This window comes from Arachis ipaensis, chromosome B8 (genome assembly GCF_059453495.1).
Source record: "Arachis ipaensis isolate K30076 ecotype BB chromosome B8, ASM5945349v1, whole genome shotgun sequence".
Classification (NCBI taxonomy): domain Eukaryota; kingdom Viridiplantae; phylum Streptophyta; class Magnoliopsida; order Fabales; family Fabaceae; genus Arachis; species Arachis ipaensis.
Window position 1 is genome coordinate 95,121,041 of NC_142443.1, and position 21,950 is coordinate 95,142,990.

General features: G+C 41.4%; 1 non-coding gene across 1 annotated transcript; it reads right to left on the reverse strand.

Moving 5' to 3' along the window:
* Positions 1-614: 614 nt before the first annotated feature.
* Positions 615-718, reverse strand: LOC148548896 (small nucleolar RNA R71). The gene has a single exon (XR_015897047.1). It is a non-coding gene; the product is annotated as a small nucleolar RNA R71 (small nucleolar RNA).
* Between the last annotated feature and the right edge of the window lie 21,232 nt (positions 719-21,950).

Below are 21,950 nucleotides of genomic sequence, written 5' to 3' on the forward strand. Positions count from 1 at the left end.
TACTCACATAAAGGAATCTCTATACTTTGACATAGAGGATTCCTCTTCTTTTCTGTTCTCTTCTTTTTCATATGAGAAGGAACGAGGATAAGAACATTCTTGTTGAAGCTGATCCTAAACCTAAAAGGACTCTGAAGAGGAAGCTAAGAGAAGCTAAAGCACAACACTCTGGAGAGGACCTAACAGAAATTTTCTAAAAAGAAGAAGACATGGCAGCCGAAAATAATAACAATGGTGGAGATGCAAGGAAGGTGCTTCGTGACTTTACTGCACCAACTTCTGACTTCTATGGAAGAAGCATCTCAACTCCTACAATTGGAGCAAACAACTTTGAGCTTAAGCCTCAATTAGTTTCTTTAATGCAGCAGAATTGCAAGTTTTATGGACTTCCATTGGAAGATCCTCATCTGTTCTTAGCTGAATTCTTGTAAATCTGTGACACTGTTAAGACCAATGGGGTTAATCCTGAGGTCTACAGACTTATGCTTTTCCCCTTTGCTATAAGAGACAGAGCTAGGATATGGTTGGACTCACAACCTAAAGAAAGCCTGAACTCTTGGGAAAAGTTGGTCAATACTTTCTTGGCCAAATTCTTTCCACCTCAAAAGTTGAGTAAGCTCAGAGTGGAAGTCCAAACCTTCAAACAGAAGGAAGGTGAATCCCTCTATGAAGCTTGGGAAAGATACAAGCAATTGATCAGAAGGTGTCCTTCTGACATGCTTTCAGAATGGAGCATCTTATGTATATTCTATGATGGTCTGTCTGAATTGTCCAAGATGTCATTGGATCACTCTGCTGGTGGATCTCTTCATCTGAAGAAGACGCCTGCAGAAGCCCAGAAACTCATTGAGATGGTTGCAAATAACCAGTTCATGTATACTTCTGAAAGAAATCCTGTGAATAATGGGATAACTCAGAAGAAAGGAGTTCTTGAGATTGATACTCTAAATGCAATATTGGCTCAGAATAAAATATTGACTCAGCATGTCAATATGATTTCTCAGAATCTGACTGGAATGCAAGCTGCATCCGGCAGTACTAAAGAAGCCTCCTCTGAAGGAGAAGCTTATGACCCTGAGAATCCTGCAATAGAAGAGGTGAATTACATGGGAGAATCCTATGGAAACACTTACAATCCTTCATGGAGGAATCATCCTAATTTTTCATGGAAGGATCAACAGAAGCCTCAACAAGGCTTCAATAATAATAATAGTGGGAGAATTTGGTTTGGCAATAGCAAACCTTTTCCATCATCTTCTGAGCAACAGACAAAGAATTCTAAGCAGAGCCTCTCTGACTTAGCAACCATAGTCTCTGATCTATCTAAGACCACTCTCAGTTTCATAACTGAAACAAGGTCCTCCATTAGAAATTTGGAGGCACAAGTGGGTCAACTGAGTAAAAGAGTGACTAAAACTCCTCCTAGTACTCTTCCAAGCAATACAGAAGAGAATCCAAAAAGAGAGTGCAAGGCCATCAATATACCAAACATGGCCGAACCTATAAAGGAGGAAGAGGTAGTAGTTTCCAGTGAAGAAGACCTTGCTGGACGTCCACTGACCATTAAGGAGATCCCTATTGAGGAACCAAAGGAATCTGAGGCTCATATAGAGACCATAGAGATTCCACTGAACTTACTGTTGCCATTCATGAGCTCTGATGAGTATTCTTCCTCTGAAGAAGATGAAGATATTATTGAAGAGTAAATTACTCAACACCTAGGAGCAATCATGAAGCTGAATGGCAAGTTATTTGGTAATGAGACTTGGGAGGATGAACCCCCATTGCTCATCAATGAATTGAATGCTTTGGTTCAACTGAAATTACCTCAGAAGAGACCAGATCTCGAAAAGTTCTTAATACCCTATATCATAGGCACTATGACCTTTAGGAAGGCTCTGTGTGACCTAGTGACGAACCAGATTTCCTATCAGTAAAGAATAAAAGTGATCGCGTTGTAAGTATAGTTTCTAAACCAACAGAAAATCCTTTCGTACAAACGTTTGGTTGTCACAAGTAACAAACCCAATAAAATTTATAAACCGAAGTATTCAAACCTCAGGTCGTCTTCTCAAAGAATTGCAAGGAGGTATGACTTATTATTAGCTATGGAAAGGGTAGAATTTTGGGTTTTGAAAGGTTTGAATAAGGAAAATAAATTGCAGGAATTAATAAATTAATATCTAAATAAACTCTTGGCAAGGTATGAAAATTTGGAAGCCCTATCCTAGTTATCCTTATCGATGGTGATGAGAATTGAGTTTTAATCCCACTTAGTTAACATTTTCTAAAGCAAAGGAAAGTCAACTGGACTAATTAGTTAGATCCCCAAGTCCTAGCCAACTCCTAAGGAAAGACTAGAGTTAGTGGAATTGAATTCAATTAGCAGAGATAACAATTAACAACCACGATAAGTTTGATAACTAAAGAGTCTCCAGTTGATCAATTAAAGCCAAGAATATAAAAAGCTAAATAAGAATCCTAAATCTGATATACCTCAATTGTATTAATAAGAGAAAATCCTAACATGAATGGTTCATAAACCAATTTGGCAATCATAAGTAATTAACAAATAAAAGCATTAAAGTATCTGAAAGTAAAAGAGAAATATAAAGCGAAAGGAATATTGAACCTGAGAGGAAGTTGAAATCTTAAATCCTTTAAGAGGAGTCCTAATCCTAAAACCTAAGAGAGAGGAGAGAACCTCTCCCTCTAAAAACTACATCTAAATTATGGAAAGTTAATAATTGAAGACATTTTTATGAATGGATGCATTCCCCCACTTTATAGCCTCTAATCTGAGTTTTCTGGGCCGAAAAATGGGTCAAAAATAGCCTAGAAATCGCCCCCAGCGATTTCTGTTACGTTCAGGTCGCGGCAAAGTGACGCGGAGGCGTCGTCCACGCATTTGCGTGGATTGCATTTTTGCCAGGTCACGCGTCCGCATGATCCACGCGTTCGCATCACGCATTTGCGAAGCCCTAGACGTTAGCTTTCCAACGCAAGTGAAACTGCGTCATTTGGACCTCTGTAGCTCAAGTTATGGTCGATTTAGTACCAGAAGGTCAGGCTGGATAGCTTTAGCAGTTCCTTCAGTTTCTTGTATTCCTTCCACTTTTGCATGCTTCCTTTCCATTCTCTAAGCCATTCCTGCCCTGTAATCTATGAAAACACTTAACACACATATCATGGTATCAAATGGTAATAAGAGAGGATTTAAAATTAGCAATTTTAAGGCCTAGGAAACATGTTTTCAATCATAGCACAAGATCAGGAAGGAAAATGTAAAACATGCAAATCATATGAATAAGTGGGTGAAAAGCTGATAAAATCCACTCAATTGAGCACAAGATAAACCATAAAATAGTGGTTTATCACCTGGGGTCAGGAATAAACCTCATGACATTCTCTGTTATGGAGAAACTAGGGATCTTTGAGGTACAAGCTATAAGAATCTCACTAGAGATGGCAGACAATTCAAGAAAATAGGCTTATGGACTTGTAGAGGATGTCTTAGTGAAGGTTGAAGGCCTGTACATCCCTGCTGGCTTCATAATCCTAGACACTGGGAAGGATGAGGATGAATCCATCATCCTTGAAAGACCCTTCCTAGCTACAGCAAAAGTTATGATTGATGTGGACAAAGGAGAGTTAGTCCTTCAATTGAATGAGGACTACCTTGTGTTCAAAGCTCAAGGATCTTCCTCTGTAACCATGGAGAAGAAGCATGAAAAGCTTCTCTCAATACAGAGTCAAACAGAGCCTCCACACTCAACTTCTAAGTTTGGTGTTGGGAGGCCACCATCAAGCTCTAAGTCTCTGTGAAGCTCTCTAAGAGCTCACTGTCAAGCTATTGACATTAAAGAAGTGCTTATTGGGAGGCAACCCAATGTTATTTAATTATATTTAATTTCATAGACATTTGTTTTCCATTGTTATTTTATGTTTTCTTTAGGTTGATGATCATGTGAAGTCATAAAAACAACTGCAGAATTAAAAGCAGAATCAAAAACAGCATCAAAAATAGCACACCCTGGAAGACAGGCTTACTGGTGTTTAAACGCCAGTAATGATAGCAGAATGGACGTTTAACGCCCAGTCTGGCAGCATTTTGGGCGTTAAACACCAGAAATGGCAGGCAGACTGGCGTTTAACCCCAGAAAAGGGTGTCTGGCTGGCGTTAAACGCTAAAGAGGGTTAGCAGACTGGCATTTAACGCCAGGAAAGGTAGTAGAGCTGGCGTTAAATGCCAAAATTGGCACACAGAGGGCGTTTAAATGCCAGAATGGTGCAGGAAGCAGAATTCCTTGACACCTCAGGATCTATGGACCCCACAGGATCCCCACCTACCCCACCTTTTCTTCTCTCATCTTCACACCTTTCCATAACACTCTTCCCCAAATACCATTCACCTATCAAATCCCACACTCTTCCCCACAACCTCTTCACCACTCACATCCATCCATCATAAAACCCCACCTACCTCACCATTCAAATTCAAACCATTTCCCTCCCAAACCCACCCCTTCATAACCGAATTCCCTCTCTCTCTTACCCTATAAATACCCCTCCTTACAACCTTCAATTTCACACCTCATACACACTTACCCCCCTTGGCCGAATTCACTACTCCCCTCCATCTCCTCCATTTCTTCTTCTTCTACTCCTTTCTTTCTTCTTTTGCTCGAGGATGAGCAAACCTTTTAAGTTTGGTGTGGAAAAAGCTCTGCTTTTTTATTTTTCCATAACCATTAATGGCACCTAAGACTGGAGAAACCTCTAGAAAGAGGAAAGGGAAGGCAACTGCTTCCACCTCCAAGTCATGGAAGATGGAGAGATTCATCTCAAAAGCCCATCACCAAAAAGAGGATGGAGCAAACAAGAGAGCCCACTCATGGACCTCAACAAGAGCATGAGGAAATTTCTGATCAAGAAATCCCTGAGATGCCTCAAGAGATGCACTTTCCTCCACAAAACTATTGGGAGCAAATCAACACATCCTTAGGAGAATTGAGTTCCAACATGGGGCAACTAAGGATGGAGCACAAAGAGCACTCCATTATCCTCAATGAAATCAGAGAGGACCAAAGAACCATGAGGGAGGAGCAACAAAGGTAATGAAGAGACATAGAGGAGCTCAAGCACTCCATAAGATCTTCAAGAGGAAGAACTAGCCGCCATCACTAAGGTAGACCCGTTCTTTAATTTACTTGTTCTTATTTTACTGTTTTTTGAAATCTATGCTTTATGTTTTGTCTATGTTTGTGTCTTTATTACATGATCATTAGTGTCTAGTGTCTATGTCTTAAAGCTATGAAAGTCCTATGAATCCTTCACCTTTCTTAAATGAAAAATGTTTTTATTTGCAAAAAAAAAAAAACAAGAAATGCATGATTTCGAATTCTATCTTGAAATTAGTTTAATTATTTTGATGTGGTGGCAATACTTTTTGTTTTCTGAATGAATGCTTGAACAGTGCATATTTTTGAATTTGTTGTTTATGAATGTTAAAATTGTTGGCTCTTGAAAGAATAATGAAAAAAGAGAAATGTTATTGATAATCTGAAAAATCATAAAAATTGATTCTTGAAGCAAGAAAAAGCAGTGAAAAGCAAAAGCTTGCGAAAAAAAATATGCGAAAAAAAAAGAGAGAGAAAGAAAAAAAGAAAAAGCAAGCAAAAAAAGTCAGTAATCATTTAAACTAAAAGGCAAGGGTAAAAAGGATCCAAGGGTTTGAGCATTAATAGATAGGAGGGCCCAAAGGAATAAAATCCTGGCCTAAGCGGCTAAATCAAGTTGTCCCTAACCATGTGCTTGTGGCGTGAAGGTGTCAAGTGAAAAGCTTGAGACTGAGCGGTTAAAGTCGTGGTCCAAAGCAAAAAGAGTGTGCTTAAGAGCTCTGGACACCTCTAACTGGGGACTTTAGCAAAGCTAAGTCACAATCTAAAAAGGTTCACCCAATTATGTGTCTGTGGCATTTATGTATAAGGTGGTAATACTGGAAAACAAAATGCTTAGGGTCACGGTCAAGACTCATAAAGTAGTTGTGTTGAAGAATCAACATACTGAACTAAGAGAATCAATAACACTGTCTGAATTCGAAGTTCCTATGGATGCCAATCATTCTGAACTTCAAAGGATAAAGTGAGATGCCAAAACTGTTCAGAAGCAAAAAGGCTACTAGCTCCGCTCATCTAATTGGAACTAAGTTCAACTGATAAGTTTTGAATTTATTGTATATTCTCTTCTTTTTATCCTATTTTGTTTTTAGTTGCTTGGGGACAATTTAAGTTTGGTGTTGTGATGAGCGTATAATTTATACCCTTTTTGGCATTGTGTTTACATAGTTTTTAGTATGTTTTAGTTACTTTTTATTATATTTTTATTAGTTTTTATTCAAAAATCACATTTCTGGACTTTACTATGAGTTTTTGTGTTTTTCTGTGATTTCAGGTATTTTCTGGCTGAAATTGAGGGACCTGAGCAAAAATCTGATTCAGAGGCTGAAAAAGGATTGTAGATGCTATTGGATTCTGACCCTCCTGGGCTTTCCAGCATATATAATAGTCCATACTTTGCCCTAGATTTGATGGCCCAAACTGGCGCTAAAAGCCACCTTAAAACTTTCTGGCATAAAACGCCAGAACTGGCACCAGAATTAGAGTTAAACGCCCAAACTGGCACCCAAGCTAGCATTTAACTCCAAGAGTGGCCTATGCACGTGAAAGCTTCAACGCTTAGCCCAAGCACACACCAAGTGGGCCCCGGAAGTGGATTTCTGCATTATTTGCACTTAGTTACTCATTTTCTGTAAACCTAAGTTACTAGTTTAGTATAAATAGCACTTTAATTTTTACTATTGTATTCATATCTTTTGATCATTTTTAGATCTGAGACTTGGACTTGGAGGCTGGCCATTCGGCCATGCCTAGACTATTTTCACTTATGTATTTTCTACGGTGGAGTTTCTACACCTCATAGATTAATGTGTGGAGCTCTGCTGTTCTTCTTGAATTAATGCAATTACTACTGTTTTCTATTAAATCATGCTTGATTTTATTCTAAGATACCCACTCGTACTTCAATATGGAAAATATGATGATCTGTGACACTCATCATTATTCTCAAACCTATGAACGCGTGCCTGAAAATCACTTCTGTTCTATCTGAGCTCAACGTAGTCATTGGGCGACAGCTTGAGTGCATATCTCTTGGGTTTCTAATACACGGACCAAGTCCGTGAGATTAGTATCTTTGTGGTAGAGCCTAGAACCAATTGGTAGCCATTCCTGAGATCCGAAAAGTTTAAACCTTGTCTGTGGTATTCCGAGTAGGATCTGGGAAGGGATGACTGTGACGAGCTTCAAACTTGCGAATGTTGGGTGCAGTGACAGTGTGCAAAAGGACAAGGGTCCTATTCCGACGCTAGCAGGAACCGACAGATGATTAGCCGTGCGGTAGCTGTACTTGGTATTTTTCATCCAAGACGAGAAATCCGACAGTTGATTAGCCGTGCAGAGATCGTACATGGTATTTTTCATCCGAGAGGATCATACAGCTTGCCATGGAAGGGAGCACGCATGATTGGAAGAAGGCAATAGGAAAGCAGAGGTTCAGAAGCAACAAAGCATCTCCAAACGCTTATCTGAAACTCCCACCAATGAATCACATAAGTATCCCACCAATGACTAAGATTTACAAGATGACCATAGCTTGCTTCAAGCCGACAATCTCCGTGGGATCGACCCTTACTCATGTAAGGTATTACTTGGATGACCCAGTGCACTTGCTGGTTAGTTGTGCGGAGTTGTGAAAAGTGTGATCACGATTTCCCACACCAATAGCCCGATTTGTGGGCTTTTTGAACTCTGCTTTTTGTAATTTGTTTATGGTTGGGTTCCCGTGACTTTTAGTTGTTTCTATGCAACTTATTAGGTAGAAAAACAAAATACTTTGAACTCTTGAGGCCCTCTTTCAGGTTGCCTTTTGAGTCTTTTAATGATGGCTGCGTTTCCTTTGATATGTTGATCGTTCTTTTTGCAACCCTAGCAAATTTTGTAGATTTTTATAGAGTGTTGGCACTCTGCTGTCCAACCTCTTTTGGATCTTGTTTTACCTGTCTTTGGGCGAAATGACCCTTTGGTGCTAATTTGTCCAGCAATTTTTTAGTGTTCTCGTATAACCTTTTTTGGGAAAAGCCGTGTCCCTTTTAGCGCACGCTTTTCATCGATCCGACTTCTCTTGTTGGTCCGAGCTGTAGCTTTTGTTGGTCCGACTTCTCTTGTCGGTTCGAGCTATAGCTTTTGCTGGTCCAACTTCTCTTGTTGGTTCTTTCCCAAGTTATTTTTAGTAATCCATTTTTAGTAAGACCTTGTTAGACCACTTTTTATGAATTACTTTTTATAACTTTTTGGTCTGACTTCTTCATTGTCGTTCCTTCTTATGTTATTTTTAGTAGTCCATTTTTAGTAAGACATCGTCAGGCCACTTTTATGGATTACTTTTTATAACTTTTTGCGTTGATCGCCTTGGTCCGACTTCTTTTTTGTCAGTCCTCCTTAAGTTATTTTTAGTAGTCCATTTTTAGTAAGACCTCGTCAGGCCACTTTTTATGGATTACTTTTTATAACTTCTTGCATTAATCTGTTTTTGTTGCTTTAACCTTGCCGACCTTTCTGTAATCGGGCGATGAATTTGGTTTTCATTCTGCCGACTTTGTCGTGATCGGGCGATGAATTTGGTCTTCATCTTGCCAACCTTGTCGTAATCGGACGGTGAATTCTTGCACTTAGATTAATGCATCTTGGTAGGTAACTTTTTTATGAAATCTGAAAAACTTTATAAAATAGACAAGAATATATACATATAGGTGCTTACCCTTCTAAGTCGGGTAATTTTGTAGATCTTGACTTGGTGCCTCCTTAAAAAACCTCTTCAGAAAAAAGAGTTCGCCTTGACCTAAGATTTTTATCACTTTCTAACTATAGTACCTTCTTAGGTTACAGGCATGCCATGACCTTGGTAGCTCTCGTCCCTCAAGATCGGACACCTTGTAGTAGCCTTTTTCCAGTACCTCTACAACTCGGTAAGGTCCTTTCCAGTTTGCTGCGAGCTTCCCCTCTCCTGATCGACCTGCTCCGATGTCATTTCGGATTAGGATGAGATCGTTGTTGGCGAAGCTTCGCTGGATTACCCTCTGATTATACCTTGAAGTCATTCGATGCTTTAGCGCTTCCTCTCTAATCCGAGCTCTTTCTCGGATCTCGGGTAGTAAGTCGAGCTCTTCCCGTTGGTTTTGGGAGTTGGCTTCTTCATTGTAGAGGATTGTTCTGGGGAACCCTTCCTCTATCTCCACTGAGATCATTGTCTCCATTCCGTAAGCAAGTCGGAAGGGTGATTCTCCTATGGTGGAGTGTGGAGTTGTCCGATATGCCCATAGGACTTGTGGAAGCTCTTCTGCCCAAGCTCCCTTTGCATCCTGTAGTCTCCATTTTAACCCGGCTAGTATGACTTTGTTGGCGGCTTCTGCCTGTCCGTTAGCTTGTGGGTGTTCTACGGATGTGAATTGGTGCTTTATTTTTAAGTCGGCTACCAAGTACCTAAAGCCTGTATCAGTAAATTGAGTACCATTATCTGTGGTAATGGAGAAAGGGACTCCATACCTTGTAATGATATTCTTGTATAGAAATTTTCGACTTCTTTGAGAAGTGGCATTAGCTAGGGGCTCTGCCTCAATCCATTTTGTTAAATAGTCTACCCCTACAATGAGGAACTTGACTTGTCCCAATCCTTGGGGAAAGAGTCCGAGGAGGTCGAGCCCCCACTTAGCGAACGGCAAGGTGACGTTACACTGATAAGCTCTTCTCGTGGAGCGATGTGGAAGTTAGCATGCTTTTGACATGGTGGGCATGTCTTGACGAACTCTGTCGCTTCTTTTTGTAAGGTTGGCCAGTAGAATCCAGCTCGTAGTACCTTTTTGGAAAGAGCTCGGGCCCCCAAGTGGTTGCCACACATGCCATTGTGTACTTCTTCCAAGACTTCCCTTGTGTTAGAGGTCGGTACGCATTTTAGGAGGGGTGTTGAGATCCCTCTCCTATATAAGATGTCGCCTACTGTAGTGTAGTACTGTGCCTCTCGTATCAACCTCTTTGAACTCCTACCTCCTTAGCCAGTCTCAAACCAGCCAGTAATGCCTCATATTCGGCTTGATTATTTGAAGCAGGGAAGTCAAATTTTAGCGAGAGTTTGATTTGGGTTCCCTGATCACTTTCTATTATCACCCCTACGCCACTCCCAGTTTTGTTTGAAGAGCCATCCATGTAGAGATTCCATTTTGTGGGAGTTCCCGGGAGATCAGTGTACTCGGTAATGAAGTTAGCTAGATACTTTGATTTGATGGTTGCCCGAGCTTCATAGTGAAGATCGAATTTGGATAACTCGATCGCCCACTGTAGGATTCTTCCAGCTAAATCTATCTTCTGTAGGATGCCTTTTATGGGCTGGTTGGTCCGAACCTTGATAGTGTGAGCTTGAAAGTATGGGCAGAGTCGGCGAGAGGTGAGTATGAGTGCGTAAGTGAACTTTTCTATCTTTTGATAGTTTAGTTCGGTCCCCTGTAAGGCTTTGCTGATGAAGTAGATGGGTTGTTGCCCATTTTCATCTTCTCTGACTAGTGCGGAGGCTATTGCCCGATTTTCTACTGCGAGGTATAATATGAGCCCTTCTCCTTCCCGTGGTCGGGTAAGAATCTGTGGTTGCCCCAGGAATTTTTTGAAATTTTGGAAGGCTTGCTCGCACTCTGTGGTCCATTCAAACCTCTTTCCATTCCTTAACGTGGCGTAAAAGGGGAGAGATCTGGTGGCTAATCCGGCTAGAAACCTGGACAGGGCTGCGAGTCTTCCGTTGAGCTGTTGTACTTCTTTAACGCAGGTCGGACTTTCATGTTGAGTATGGCTTGACATTTATCTGGGTTTGCCTCAATTCCTCTTTGTGTGAGCATGAAGCCCAAGAATTTGCCAGCTTCCACCGTAAAAGTGCATTTTGCGGGATTAAGTCGCATTCCATGCTTTCTGATGGTGTCAAACACTTTAGTGAGGTCGGGCAACAAGGATTCCTCATTTTGTGTTTTTACCAGCATATCGTCTACGTAAACCTCCATCGACTTCCCAATGTGGTCTACAAAGACTTTGTTCATCAATCTTTGGTATGTAGCCCCTGCATTTTTTAGTCCGAAGGGCATAACTATGTAGCAATAATTTGCTCTTGGGGTCAAGAATGATGTCTTCTCTTGGTCGGGTTGATACATTGGGATCTGGTGGTATCCTGAGTAAGCGTCCATGAAGGAGAGATACTGATAAAATGACGAAGCGTCAACTAGTGTGTCGATGTTTGGGAGCGGATAAGGATCTTTTGGGTAGGCTTTATTGAGGTCGGTGTAATCGGTGCACATCCGCCACTTCCCATTTGATTTCTTGACCAACACCACATTGGCTAGCCATAATGGGTACTTTACCTCCCTTATGAACCCTGCCTCCAACAAGGCCTGTACCTGCTCCTCTACAGCTTGCGACCTTTCCGGGCCGAGCTTCCTTTATTTTTGCTGTACTGGCCGAGACCCTGGGTATATGGCTAACTTGTGGCACATGAGTCTTGGATCAATACCAGGCATGTCGGCGGCCTTCCATGCAAAGAAGTCGAAATTGTCTTTTAGGAGCTTTATTAGTCGTTCCTTTAAGTCTTCTCTCAGGTGTGCCCCTATATTTGTTGTTTTGCTTGGATCGTCCTCAATTTGAACTTCCTGAGTCTCAACTTCTGGCTGTGGGTGGAGTTCTTTGCGAGCTCGGACTCTTCCGAGTTCTATAGTTGATGAGCGGATAATTTATACGGTTTTGGCATTATTTTTACATAGTTTTTAGTATGATTTAGTTAGTTTTTAGTATATTTTTATTAGTTTTTAATTAAAAATCATATTTCTGGACTTTAATATGAGTTTATGTGTTTTTCTATGATTTCAGGTAATTTATGGCTGAAATTGAGGGACTTGAGGAAAAATCAGATTTAGAGGCTGAAGAAGGACTGCAGATGCTGTTGGATTCTAACCTCCCTGCACTCAAAGTGGATTTTCTGGAGCTACAGGAGTCCAAATGACGCGCTCTCAATTGCGTTGGAAAGTAGACATCTAGGGATTTCCAGCAATATATAATAGTCCATACTTTGCCCAAGTTTTGACAACGCAAACTGGCGTTCAACGCCAGCTTTCTGCCCTATTCTGGCGTTAAATGCCAGAAACAAGTTGCAAAGTAGAGTTAAACGCCAGAAACAAGTTACAAACTGGCGTTCAACTCCAAGGAAGACCTCTACACATGAAAGCTTCAACGCTCAGCCCAAGCACACACCAAGTGGGTCCAGAATTGGATTTCTGCATCATTTACTCATTTCTGCAAACCCTAGTAGCTAGTTTAGTATAAATAGAACTTTTTACTATTGTATTTTCATCTTTGGATCATTTTTAAATCTCTGGATGTTTAGTTCTTAGATCATGGAGGCTGCCCATTTGGCCATGCCTGGACCTTCATCACTTGTGTATTTTCAACGGTAGAGTTTCTACACACCATAGATTAAGGTGTGGAGCTCTGCTGTTCCTCATGAATTAATGCAAAGTACTATTGTTTTTCTATTCAACTCAAGCCTATTTCTTATCTAAGATATACACTCGTTCTTCAACCTGACGAATGTGATGATCCGTGACACTCATCATCATTCTCACCTATGAACGCGTGCCTGACAACCACTTCCGTTCTACTTGTAATAGCTTGAGTGCGTATCTCTTAGCCTCCTAATCTGCGATCAGAGTCTTCGTGGTATAGGCTAGAATTATTGGTGGCCATTCTTGAGATCCAAAAAGTCTAAACCTTGTCTGTGGTATTTCGAGTAGGATTTGGGAAGGGATGGCTGTGACGAGCTTCAAACTCGCGAGTGCTGGGCGTAGTGACAGACGCAAACGGATTACTGAATCCTATTCCAGTATGATCGAGAACCGACAGATGATTAGCCATGCGGTGACAGCACATTTTGGACCATTTTCACTGAGAGGACGGGATGTAGCCATTGACAATGGTGATGCCCAACATAAGCTTGCCATAGAAAGGAGTAAGAAGGATTGGATGAAAGCAGTAGGAAAGCAGAGGTTCAGAAGGAATAAAGCATCTCCATAAGCTTATCTGAAATTCGCACCAATGAATTACATAAGTATCTCTATCTTTATTTTACGTTTTATTTATATTTCAATTATTAAAACTCTATAACCATTTGAATCCGCCTGACTGAGATTTACAAGGTGCCATAGTTTGCTTCAAGCCGACAATCTCCGTGGGATCGACCCGTACTCATGTAAGATTTATTACTTGGACGACCCAGTGCACTTGCTGGTTAGTTGTGCGAAGTTGTGAAGAAGAACTATTATTATGAACGTGCGTATTAAGTTTTTAGCGCTGTTACTGTTCCGGGGGTTACCTAACACTGTAGGTTGATCTCGGACGAGATCGTCTGTAATGGTCGGTGCTGACGTGTCCGGCTGGTGAGTGGCGGCCAGAGCTATCATGTCCGACTTGTTGTATTGGCTGCACTGCTGATCATTCATCACCGGAGGGTGGGGGGTACCTGCAAGGGACTCCGATGCTTAAGTTAGCAATGGTATTAAGCAGGTTTTTAGTAGAATCAAAGCATGAGTTATACCTGGGTGCTTCAGTGTATTTATAATGGTGTGATAGTGACCTTTTTAGATAAGATAAGTTAGTTATCTTATCTTGTCTTATCTTATCTTTGGGTGAGGTCAGCTTATGTTCAAGGGAACCGCCTTTATCTCTATAGGCTTGGACTGCCTTTGGATTTGGGTCGTGTTCCTCTATTTGGTCCCTTTATTGGGATTTTCTGTTGATTTGGCCTAGCTCTTGGAGAAGAGGTCGGATAGCCTGACCTGAAGAGGTCGGTTGCTTTGTTACTGAACATCCCAGGTCGGATAGCTCGACCCAGGGTGTGAACAGTGCCCCTGCTCGAGCTCGGTCTTTCTTTTTGAGGTCGAGTCCTAGTTCTTAAGACTTCGATCCTTCTCTGGTGAAGCCGAACGCAAGCATTTGTCGACTTCTTTTTTTGTAGAATCTTCTTTTTTTGAATGTGGAACGTTTTCTTTTGAAAGCGCGCGCTTTTGTATTAGCGCTCTGTTCTTGGGAACGTGCGAGGATATAATACCTTCATTAATTGGTTTTAATTGCCCCTATTCTCTCAGCCTCTTTATTTTGAATTTCATATTTCAGAAAAATGGTTTCTCTTCTCCGTAACCTCCCTGTTTTTCTCTCTTTCTATTTTTCGCCTGGGGTTTATTGATTTCGCCTCTTTCCTTGTGACATTGCTTGGTTATTGTTTCCTTCTAGCTGTGAAAGAGGGGTGACTCTGGATTTCGCCTTTTGTTTCCTACTTTTATGAGGCTTTCTGTTCGAGGGGTGGCTCTTCCTCTTGTCGCTTCTGCTATCAACCTTTCTTCAGAGTTTTCCCCTATTTCTCCAGGTTTGGTTTCTGTTCTCTGCTGCTTTACTTTTTGCCTTCGGTTTTTTGATAAAGCTTTGATTTTCCGTTTGAAATGCCTGCTGGAAAATCTGAACCTTTTTGCGCCGTTATGCTCAATTTGTTGTGATGCATGTTTCTGGCATTTCCTCTGATGATAGAGGTTTTGTTTGTTTGCATGTTCTGTTTCTGACTGTCGCCTTCAATTTTTGGGTCGATGAACTGTTTTGATAATCTTTTGAAAAAGTCTGCGCCTTTTGAAGCTTTCTTTACTGATAGACTTTGTAGCAGATGATGTTCTTTCTTATATTTGCTTTGTCTTTCTCTTCGCGTTGTTGTTTATCTGGAAAAAGGGGGGTTTTTCCTTCCTCGAGAGTTTTTTGTCGAGATGTTAGCCTTGTAGATTTTTCCTGAGTCTTTACTCTGTTACTGCCTCCAAAGGATGCCCCTGGACCTTGTCTTGGGGTTTTCCTTTCTATCTGTTTTGCATGCTTGAGTCGTGCTCTGCTGTGGGTTGTTTTTGACTTTTTCCAAGATACTTGGGTTAGTAATCTATTTTCTTCTTTTCTTGTTGTAGGACTAGTTGACCTCATGTCTTCTTGCAAGAACATTGTTGACACATCTTCCCAAGTCCCTGAGGGCATGGCTGATTGGGTGGATTCGATTGTTCTTTTATGTGTTTCTTTGGTTGATTCCGAATTTCGTAAGCAGCTTAGACAATTTCATAGGGTTTGTAGTAGTGATAGTGAGGAAAAGAATTATGAACTTGTACCCCCTACTTCTGAAGAGAGAGTTTGTTTCTCTACTCGAGTTGCTGGAGACTGTCCTTTTTTCTATGCATACAATTTCTTTTTTGGTCAGATGGGCATCACCATTCTTTTTACTCCTTTTGAGACCAATCTGTTGTGTTCTTGCAACGTAGCTCCATCCCAACTTCACCCCAATTCTTGGGGCTTTATAAAGATCTTTCAATTGTTGTGTCGTGAACTTGACGTCCCTGCTTCGCAATCCCTTTTCTTTTATTTGTTTGTCTTGACAAAACCTTGGGTAGTGAAGAAAAAGGCTGCCTGGGTTTCTTTCCGAGCTTCGCAAGGGAAGAAAGTTTTTTCTATGTATGACGAGTTGTTTCGTGATTTTAAGAACTATTTCTTCAAGGTCCGAGCTGTCGAAGGAGCTCGGCCCTTTTTTCTGGATGAGAATGATGAGCCCACTTTTTCTTTAGAGTGGCAAAAGAACGTTGTTGTGTCGAGGTATTCATGGGAGATGTTGGACGAGGTCGAGCAGGCCTTTGTGACTGTGTTGGAGGAGAACTTGGCTGAGCCTCCCTATCTTGATACCAAGAAATTCTTAGGGGACCCCTCACTTCTCCGAGCTGAGCTGGGTAGTGATCGATTTCCTTTCTTTGTTTGTCGATTTTATTTTCTGCAAGCTCTTTTTCTGATTTGTAACTTGATTTCCCACCGTTATGTGTTGCTTGCAGATATGATTAAAAATAATGAATCTATGAAAGCCTTCAAGAGGGCCAGGAAGGCTTCTGCAGCCCAAAACATCTTGGCCAAGGCGGCCGGGGAGGGGTCATTCCAACTTTACTCGAAGTCGGTCGTACCGAGCTCACCGGGGGCGAGAAAGGTAGTCCCTACTCCCCGAGTTCGTTTGGTCGATCCTCCGCAAGCTTCTGTGGCTACTTCTGGTGCTCCTCCAAACAAAAAGCAAAAGACAAATGAGCCTTTTAATCTCGATGCCCCTGATTTTGACGCGGTTGAGTTTGTTGATTAGCAGATTGGTCCTTATGGTACCATCCCTACTGACGATGTCTCTCTTCTTTGCCATTTAGACTTCATTACTCAGAGCAGCATAAAATTGGCACATATGGGAGCTGCTATGTACCGTACTGTCCAAGATCTTCCCCTTCATGCTACCAAGGCCTTTATGGAAGAGGCTAAGCGAGAGTTTGACAGAATGAAAGGTTTGAAGGAGGAGCTTCAAGTGAAGGTGGCCAAGCTGGAGAAGGAGTTGGAGGGTGAGAAGGTGGGTTCTGTTGCTTTGGCGGCTTCTGTGAGGTTGGCTGAAGACACGGCATTGAGGCACAAGGACAGCTATGTCACATCCTACCATGAGGTAATGCGTCTTAGGGAAGAGTTATTCTTGGTATATTTGTGTATGGCCCTGTTTGTGGGCTTTTGGACCGTTTATTTTTTGTAGATGGTATTTTGTTGACTGTTGACACTCTCTTGGTTGCTTGTTTAGCAACTTTATTTTGGAAAACAAAGCAGTTTCCAATCTTTTGGGGCTGATTTTGGTGGCCTCTGAAGCTTGCCATTATTATAGCTAGCAGTTTTTATCTCAGGTCTGTCTGCACTCGTCTTGGCACCTTTCTAGTTTTTTAAGAGTGTTGGGACTTTTCGTTGTCTGACCTCTTTGGGTTGGCTTGGTTCTGATGTCATTTCCATCAATTCATTTTGTTTGGACTTTGTTCAGGTCTTTGTTAGGAATTTTCTTTGTATAATGCTGAGGTCGCCGATTTCATTATGTCGGTTTTGTCCGAGCTGTTGCTGATAATCCTCATTTTTGGACCCCTTTTTAGGTCTCTTTCAGGGATTATTTTTGTAGCTTTATGTTTTGGACCAACTTCTTCGTGTCGGGTCCTTCTAAGTTATTTTGTAATCCTTTTTCTTGGACCTTGTTCAGGTCTCTTTCAGAGATTACTTTTATAACTTTTATGTTTTGGGCCGACTTCGTCATGTCGGGCCCTTCTAAGTTATTTTTGTAATCCTCTTTCTTGGACCTTGTTTAGGTCTCTTTCAGGGATTACTTTTATAACTTTTATGTTTTGGGCCGACTTTGTGATGTCGGGCCCTTCTAAGTTATTTTTGTAATCCTCTTTCTTGGACCTTGTTCAGGTCTCTTTCAGGGATTACTTTTATAACTTTTATGTTTTGGGCCGACTTTGTGATGTCGGGCCCTTCTAAGTTATTTTTGTAATCCTCTTTCTTGGACCTTGTTCAGGTCTCTTTCAGGGATTACTTTTATAACTTTTATGTTTTTGGGCCGACTTTGTGATGTCGGGCCCTTCTAAGTTATTTTTGTAATCCTCTTTCTTGGACCTTGTTCAGGTCTCTTTCAGGGATTACTTTTATAACTTTTATGTTTTTGGGCCGACTTCGTCATGTCGGGCCCTTCTATGTTATTTTTGTGATCCTCTTTCTTGGACCTTGTTCAGGTCTCTTTCAGGGATCACTTTTATAACTTTTATATTTTGGGCCGACTTCGTCATGTCGAGCCCTTCTAAGTTAAGGTAATCCTCTTTTATAGGGTTGGCCAGACCTTTTTCCAGGGTTTACTTATAACTTGGGTTGACTTGGTCCGACTTCTTAACGTCAGCCAGTCTTTAAGTTATTATTTAGCAATCTATTAAGACCTCGTCAAGTCCTTTCTATAGATCACTTTCGATAACTTCTTGAATTATTCTGTTTTCATCTTTGCCGATTTGTAGAAATTGGGTTTAATCCTCGCTTGGTCGACCTTTTGATGAATTTGGTTTTCATCTCTGTTGGTCTTTATCGCGATCGTGTAGTGAATTTGATTTTCGCTTTCTGCCGATCTGTTGCTTTATAATCGGACGATGAATGTTTCAGATTAATGCGGCTTGAGAATTTGTAGAATATCTAAATATATTTTATTCAAAAGAAAATGCAAATATGTACATGTGGGGTTTTTACCCTTTTAAGTCGGAGAATTTGTGGATCTCAACTTGGTGCCTCATTAAAAAACCTTTTCAGGAAAAAGAGTACACCCTATGCTGAGATCCCTTACCATTCCTAGCTATAGTACCTTCTTAGGTTCCAAGCGTGCCATGACCTGGGAAGCTCTCGCCCCTCGAGTTCGGACAGTCTGTAGTAGCCTTTCCCAAGTACTTCTATGACTCGGTAGGGTCCTTTCCAGTTTGCTGCCAGCTTTCCTTCTCCAGGTCGAGTTGTTCCGATATCATTTCGGATTAGGATGAGATCATCTTCAGCGAAACCTCTTGGCACTACCTTTTGATTATATCTGGAAGCCATTCGACGTTTTAGTGCTTCTTCCCTGATCCGAGCTCTTTCTTGGATATTAGGAAGTAGGTCGAGCTCTTCCCTTTGAAGTTGGGAGTTGGCTTCTTCATTGTAATGAACCACTCTAGGCGACCCTTCCTCGATCTCTATTGGGATCATTGCCTCCACTCCGTATGCATTTAGAAGGGTGATTCATTTGTGGTGGAATGTGGCATTGTTCGACATGCCCATAGGACTTGTGGGAGTTCTTCGGCCCAAGCTCCCTTTGCATCTTGTAATCTCCGTTTTAGCCCAGCCAATATGACTTTGTTAGCAGCTTCGGCTTGTCAATTGGCTTGGGGATGTTCGACGGAAGTGAACTGGTGCTTTATGTTCAAGTCGGCTACTAATTTTCTGAAGCCTGCATTTGTGAATTGGGTGCCATTGTCTGTGGTGATAGAGTATGGGACCCCGAACCTTGTGACAATATTCCTATATAGGAATTTTCGACTTCTTTGAGCAATGGCATTAGCTAGGGGTTCTGCCTCGATCCACTTTGTGAAATAGTCTACCTCTACTATGAGGAATTTAACTTGTCCCGATCCCTGAGGAAAGGGTCCGAGAAGGTCGAGTCCCCATTTTGCAAATGGCCAAGGTGAGGTTACGCTGATGAGCTCCTCCGGCGGGGCAATGTGAAAGTTGGCAAGTTTTTGACATGGTGGACATTTCTTTATGAACTCTGTGGCCTCTTTTTGTAGAGTTGGCCAATAAAATCCTGCCCGAAGTACTTTTTTGGGGAGCGCTTGTGCTCCGAGATGATTGTCACAGATGCCGCTGTGTATTTCTTCTAGAACTTTCCTCGTGTTGGAAGTCGGTACACATTTTAACAACGGTATTGAAATTCCTCTTTTGTATAGAGTATTATTTATAATAGTGTAGTTGATGAGTGGATAATTTATACGCTTTTTGGCATTGTTTTTAGTATGTTTTTAGTAGAATCTAGTTACTTTTAGGGATGTTTTCATTAGTTTTTATGTTAAATTCACATTTCTGGACTTTACTAGGAGTTTGTGTGTTTTCTGTGATTTCAGGTATTTTCTGGCTGAAATTGAGGGACTTGAGCAAAAATCAGATTCAGAGGTTGAAGAAGGACTGCTGATGCAGTTGGATTCTGACCTCCCTGCACTCAAAGTGAATTTTCTGGAGCTTAGAACTCAAAATGGCGCGCTTCCAATTGCATTGGAAAGTAGAGATCCAGGGCTTTCCATCAATATATAATAAACCATACTTTGCCCAAGTTTAGATGATGCAAACTGGCGTTCAACGCCAGCTCTCTGCCCAATTCTGGCGTCCAGCGCCAGAAACAAGTTGCAAAGTAGAGTTCAACGCCCAAAATGGCACAAAAGGTGGCGTTCAACTCCAAGAAGGACCTCTACACGTGCAACACTCAAAGCTCAGCCCAAGCGCACACGAAGTGGGCCCCGGAAGTGGATTTATGCATCAATTACTTACTTCTGTAAACCCTAGTAGCTAGTTTATTATAAATAGGACCTTTTACTATTGTATTAGACATCTTTTGAATCCAGGATTGTATCTTTGGATCATTTTGAGATCTCTAGACCTCCATGGGAGGCTGGCCACTCGGCCATGCTTACCCTCTATTATCACTTATGTATTTTCATACGGTAGAGTTTCTACACTCCATAGATTAAGGTGTGGAGCTCTGCTGTTCCTCAAAGATTAATGCAAAGTACTATTGTTTTTCTATTCAATTCACTTGTTCCGCTTCTAAGATATTCATTCGCACTTCAACCTGAATGTGATGAACGTGACAATCATCATCATTCCCTATGAACGTGTGGCTCACAACCACTTCCGTTCTACTTTAGATTGAATAAGTATCTCTTAGATCTCTTAATCAGAATCTTTGTGGTATAAGCTAGATTGATGGCGGCATTCATGAGAGTCCGGAAAGTCTAAACCTTGTCCGTGGTATTCCGAGTAGGACTCTGGGATTGAATGACTGTGACGAACTCCAAACTCGCGAGTGTTAGGCGTAGTGACAGACGCAAAAGGATAGTAAATCCTATTCCAGTACGATCAAGAACCTCCAAGATGATTAGCCATGCAGTGACAGCGCATCGGACCATTTTCACAGAGAGGAATAGGATGCAACTAACGACAAGGGTGATGCCTCCAGACGATTAGCCGTGCTGTAACAGAGCATTTGGACCATTTTCCCGAGAGAGATCGAAAGTAGCCATTGGCACCGGTGACATCCTTACATAAAGCCAGCCATAGAAAGGAGTAAGATTGATTGGATGAAGACAGCAGGAAAGCAGAGGTTCAGAGGAACGAATGCATCTCCATACGCTTATCTGAAATTCTCACCAATGATTTACATAAGTATTTCTATCCTTAGTTTATTGTTTATTTTCAAAAACTCCATAACTATTTTATATCCGCCTGACTGAGATTTACAAGTTGACCATAGCTTGCTTCATACCAATAATCTCCGTGGGATTCGACCCTTACTCACGTAAGGTATTACTTGGACGACCTAGTGCACTTGTGATGAGCGGATATTTTATACACTTTTTGGGGATAATTTCATATAGTTTAGAGTATGTTTTAGTTAGTTTTTAGTCTATTCCTAGTAGTTTTTAGGAAAAATTCATATTTCTGGACTTTACTATGAGTTTTGTGTTTTTCTGTAATTTCAGGTATTTTTCTGACTGAAATTGAAGGAGCTGAGCAAAAATCTGATTCAGGCTGAAAAAGGACTGCTGATGCTGTTGGATTCTGACCACCCTGCACTCAAAGTGGATTTTCTGGAGCTACAGAACTCGAAATGGCATGCTTCCAATTGCGTTGGAAAGTAGACATCCAGGGCTTTCCAGCAATATATAATAGTTCATACTTTGCACAAGGATAGACGACGTAAACTGGCGTTCAACGCCAGTTCTCTGCCCAATTCTGGCGTCCAGCGCCAGAAAAGGATCAAAAACTGGAGTTGAACGCCCAAACTGGCATAAAAACTGGCGTTCAACTCCACAAATGGCCTCCGCACGTGAATTGCTTAAAGTCTCAGCCCCAGCACACACCAAGTGGGCCCCAGCACACCAAGTGGGCCCCAGAAGTGGATCTCTGCATCATCCATCATAGTCCACTCATATTTTGTAACCCTAGGCTACTAGTTTAGTATTTAAAACAACTTTTAGAGACTTATTCGGTATCTCATGACATTTCAGATCTAAACTTTGTATTCTCTGACGGCATGAGTCTCTAAACCCCATTGTTGGGGGTGAGGAGCTCTGCTGTGTCTCGATGAATTAATGCAAGTATTTCTGTTTTCCATTCAAACAC